This window comes from Rutidosis leptorrhynchoides, chromosome 10 (assembly GCF_046630445.1).
Source record: "Rutidosis leptorrhynchoides isolate AG116_Rl617_1_P2 chromosome 10, CSIRO_AGI_Rlap_v1, whole genome shotgun sequence".
In the NCBI taxonomy this organism is placed as follows: domain Eukaryota; kingdom Viridiplantae; phylum Streptophyta; class Magnoliopsida; order Asterales; family Asteraceae; genus Rutidosis; species Rutidosis leptorrhynchoides.
This window is the reverse complement of record NC_092342.1, coordinates 223686906-223692905: the sequence shown is the minus strand read 5'-3', so window position 1 is coordinate 223692905 and position 6000 is coordinate 223686906.

Sequence of the window (6000 nt, the reverse complement as noted above, 5' to 3'; positions counted from 1 at the left end):
CTATTATAAATTAAACTTTTTCCGTTCCATTATTTTCACCATTCCTATACTTTCTTTCTTTGTTCATACATCCAAAAAGATTGTGAAAATGCTTAATCCCGTTCTAATCCTTGATGTTTTTCTAAATATCATTTCTGTCATCCTTCTTTTCAATCTTCCACCAGAAAAATCTGTTTACTTCTACTATTACCTTGGGGTGATACTATTCTTAATTCTACCGTGTCCTTATATTGGTATTCGTATTAATATCCACGGTTTGTAAACTCCGTGTTGTTATTGGGCTTTATATTTTTCTTATATTTCGATGTCCCTGCTTCTATCTCCTATAATCATTGTCATCCACAGTTAATGCTCTCTCCTATTTGCTGCGATTTATACCCCCATTTACACTTCGAAGCTTTATGCTCTGTTTTCTTTTCTATCCATTAAGTACGTCAAGTAATGGTCCAGAATTCGTAGTTATGGAGTTTTGAATGAACTACATGTTCAAAACAAGAAAGAATGTAATAGCACGATTTGATTTGTCAAATTACCAGAATCACTGAGAATAGAACTATCAAGAATATACTTTCTTGATATGTTCAGTAGTTAAGCAGAATGAAAGAGTTATGTAACATGGCACATGATGACGTTATGATCTATGAATCATCACGTCCCATTAGAAAATCAGCATGACTTACTGTAATATAATCACGTTGATCAAGTGTCATTATATTATACTAACTCATGCTTCAGTTCCCAACACTACTTCAATAACATTCATATTTTAAGTTTGAATATTTTAGAATTTAGAAACTAAATTAGTTTTCTTTTATGATATAACACAGATAGAGAGGAGAGATAATTAATATCAGGCAAGAATATTTATGAAGATATCTTCAGAAATATTGAGGATATTTATAATGAAAGATATGATGGTATCTCAGAATTTCTAGTATCAAAGGATGATGAAGAAAATTTGTCCGAAAGAGTTTAGAGTCATGAGCAAGGTATTCGTTAATGACTTCAGCAGATACTGAATCATTTAGATTCTTTGAAGGCAGGTTTAGTCTTTGTGATTTATCCACAGGCTCCTTCATGGTTTGCTCGAGAGTCGAAGTTGATTTGTTGGAGCTGTGACAAAATTGGCTAATTTGAAAAAAAATTGCAATGTTATTTTAGGTAATAACAATGCCAAAGGAGCTAGCACAGATACGTGTTAAACGTTTACTCTGGTTCCGAGTGTTTCCTGGTGCATAACTATATGCATCAATATTTTTCTTCCGTAGATGAAGTGCGGTTGGTTCATCCTCTCGATTGAGGTGTTTTCAAGAATTATGAAAGATTTGAAAGTAGATTGGAATCGTCAAGATACAAACGAGGTTTAAGATGAAATCAAGCGGCAAACTTGAAGAAATGTTTAGTTTCATATGTTATAATCAATATTTTAATTCATTTTAATTGTCCAATGTTAATAGTCCACAGTTGATAGTTCACAGTTAGCAATTATAATATTCGAATTAATTAATACGTATCGTGACCCATTATATACATGTCTCAGACTCAATCACAACTCAAAGTATATATATTATTGTAGAATCAACCTCAACCCTGTATAGCTAACCCGAACATTACTGCATATAGAGTGTCTATGGTTATTCCAAATAATATATATAGATGCGTCGATATGATATGTCAAAACCTTGTATACGTGTCCTGATATTTAAAGTGCGTAAAATAAATACAGAAATTAAATGACGATAAATAAAATTGCGAGAATATAAATTGCGATAAATAAAATGTAATCAATTAGCTAGGAACAGTTAGCATGGATTCTTAACAAAATTTTTCTCATAGTTAATTTGTTTGTTTCTAATAAATTTTATTTTGTCCAATGTTTTCTTCATTATGCCACTTGTTGGATTCTGATAGGTCAAAATCCAAAAATGAAATTGAATGAAAATGGTTATTCTGTGATGAACGAATTCGTACTTCTGTAGTTGTAAGTAGGATAGTAAATGACAATTGAATCAGATTCGAAGAATGTACAGTGTAACTTATTAATATGAAATTTAATATTTCTAGGGTATTACCTACCCGTTTAAAATATTTTCACCATTAACAGTTTGTACGAAAGAATATTTAATTGCAATCTTTATGAAAACATATATACATATATATTTTCTTCAGATGTAATCATAAATTTAAATGAGTTAATATAATATTAATCTCCATTGATTTATCGTTAGAACAAGAATATATAATCTCTAAAACATTAGAGATTACATAATCGCCATGTCGAACGAAGATAAATGATGTAGAATGATACGTAGAACGATGATTATACTCGAGGTACAGAATGAGATGTTGAGGCATGGATTGTTGATGGTACTGGTGCTGTTATTGATGGTACTGTTGGTGTTGTTGATGGTGGTACTGGTTATGCTGCTGGTGCTGCTGATGGTGGTACTGTTGTTGTCGGTGTTGCCGCTGGTGCTTGTAATCTTTGCACCATATTCTCCAAAGTTACTACCCGAGTGCGAAGCTCGTTGACTTTTTCTATTACACCGGGGTGATTGTCGGTTCGGACGAGCGGATAAATAAAATCTAGAATTTGATGTAGTATATAATCGTGACGAGATACTCTGGAAATGAGAGAGAAAACTGTAGTGACCCGAACTTTTCCATGTTTATATATGTTAAATGAATTTGATATTTACATGATTAAGTGTTTCCAACATGTTAAGCAATCAAACTTGTTAAGACTTAATTAATTGTAATAGGTTTTATATAGACAATTGATCACCCAAGTTGACCGGTGATTCACGAACGTTAAAACTTGTAAAAACTATATGATGACATATATGTAGTTATATATATATATATATATATATATATATATATATATATATATATATATATATATATAGTTAACATGATATTATGATAAGTAAGTATCTCATTAGGTATTTTAACAATGAGTTATATACATAAAAACGTGACTATTTAATTAAGAAAGTCGAAAACGATATATATAACGATTATCGTTATAACAACGTCTTACTAAATACATATGAATCATATTAATATATTGTTACACTATGATAAACATGATAAATGATAGGTAAATATATCATTAAGTGTATTAACAATGAACTACATATGTAAAAACAAGACTACTAACTTAAGGATTTCGAAACGAGACATATATGTAACGATTATCATTGTAACGACATTTAAATGTATATATATCATATAAAGATATATTAATACATCATATTATCATGATAATATAATAATTTAACATCTCATTTGATATAATAAACAATGGGTTAACAACATTTAACAAGATCGTTAACTTAAAGGTTTCAAAACAACACTTACATGTAACGACTAACGATGACTTAACGACTCAGTTAAAATGTATATACATGTAGTGTTTTAATATGTATTCTTACACTTTTGAAAGACTTCAAGACACTTATCAAAGTACTTCTACTTAACAAAAATGCTTACAATTACATCCTCATTCATTTTCATCAACAATTCTACTCATATGCACTCGTATTTGTACTCGTACAATACACAGCTTCTAAATGTATTTACTATTGGTATATACACTCCAATGTTCAGCTCTTAGCAGCCCATATGAGTTACCTAACCATGTGGGAACCATCATTTAACATCTAGCATGAAATATCTCACAAAATTACAAACTAATGGAGACTATATTGCCATCCTAGATTCATGTAAAGTTAGACACACACCAACACTTTCATTTTGCAACTTACATGCATCAAACTACTCTCTCTCAAGTGTTCTTCCATTGTTCTAAGTGTTCTTTATCATCTTCATCAAAATCTAGCTCAATCTAGTTCATAAATCCATACATAAACCAAGTTATAAAACAACTACTCAAGAACACACCAACAACACTTCCAAGTTTGCTAGCTTACTTCCAATCTTGCAAATCCACCTTGAGTGATCATCCAACCTCAAAAAATATTTCTTATTTACAGTAAGATATCTTTCTAATACAAGGTAATACTCATATTCAAACTTTGATTCAATTTCTATAACTATAACAATCTTATTTCGAGTGGAAATCTTACTTGAACTTGTTTTCGTGTCATGATTTTGCTTCAAGAACTTTCAAGCCATCCAAGGATCTTTTGAAGCTAGATCTATTTTTCTTATTTCCAGTAGGTTTATACACAAAACCTGAGGTAGTAATGATGTTCATAACATCATTCGATTCATATATATAAAACTACCTTATTCGAAGGTTTAAACTTGTAATCACTAGAACATAGTTTAGTTTATTCTAAACTTGTTCGCAAACAAAACTTAATCCTTCTAACCTGAATTTTAAAATCAACTAAACACATGTTCTATATCTATATGATATGCTAACTTAATGATTTAAAATCTTAAAACACGGAAAACACCGTAAAACCGGATATACGCCGTCGTAGTAACACCGCGGGCTGTTTTGGGTTAGTTAATTAAAAACTATGATAAACTTTGATTTAAAATTTGTTCTTCTGGGAAAATGCTTTTTCTTATGAACATGAAACTATATCCAAAAACTATGGTTAAACTCAAAGTGGAAGTATGTTTTCCAAAATGGTCATCTAGACGTCGTTCTTTCGACTGAAATAACTACCTTTAAAAAAATGACTTGTAACCTGTATTTTCGACTATAAAGTCATACTTTTTATGTTTAGATTCATAAACTTAAGTTCAATATGATACCATAGCAACTTGAAACACTCAAAACGGATTTAAAACGAACAAGTTATGGGTAAAACAAGATTGGATAATTTTTCTTGTTGTAGCTACTTGAAAATTGGTAACAAATCTATATTAATCATATCCTAGCTAACTTATATTGTATTATATATGTATTCTAATATATTATGTAATCTTGGGATACCATAGACACGTATGCAAATATTTTGACATATCATATCGACCCATCTATATATATTATTTGGAACAACCATAGACACTCTATATGCAGTAATTGATTCCAAAAATATATATACTTTGAGTTGTGATCTAGCCTGAGACGTGTATACACTGGGTCGTGGATTGATTCAAGATAATATATATCAATTTATTTCTGTACATCTAACTATGGACAACTAGTTATAGGTTACTAACGAGGACAGCTGACTTAATAAACTTAAAACATTAAAATGTATTAAAAATGTTGTAAATATATTTTGAACATACTTTGATATATATGTGCATATTTGTTATAGGTTCGTGAATCGACCAGTGGCCAAGTCTTACTTCCCGACGAAGTAAAAATCTGTGAAAGTGAGTTATAGTCCCACTTTTAAAAATCTAATATTTTTGGGATGAGAATACATGCAGCTTTATAAATATTTTACAAAATAGACACAAGTACATGAAACTACTTTCTATGGTTGAACGATCGAAGCCGAATATGCCCCGTTTTACTTGGTAACCTAAGAATTAGTAAACCAGTCTACTAATTGACGCGAATCCTAAAGATAGATCTATTGGGCCCAACAAACCCCATCCATTGTAGCGGATGCTTTAGTACTTCGAGTTTTTATATCATGTTCGACGGATGTCCCGGAATGATGGGGATATTCTTATATGCATCTTGTTAATGTCGGTTATCAGGTGTTCACCATATGAATAATTTTTATCTCTATGTATGGGATGTTTATTGAAATATGAAATCTTGTGGTCTATTATTACGATTTGATAAATATATAGGTTAAACCTATAACTCACCAACATTTTTGTTGACGTTTAAAGCATGTTTATTCTCAGGTGATTATTAAGAGCTTCCACTGTTGCATGCTAAAATAAGGACAAGATTTGGTGTCAGCATGCTTGTATAATATTATTTAAAACTGCATTCGAGATTTACTTTATTGTAACATATTAATATTGTAAACCAATATGTATTGGTAGTGTGTAAGTGTGATATTTTTTTAGATTATCATTTCTGGATAATCTAGGTGATGTCCTTTTAACCTT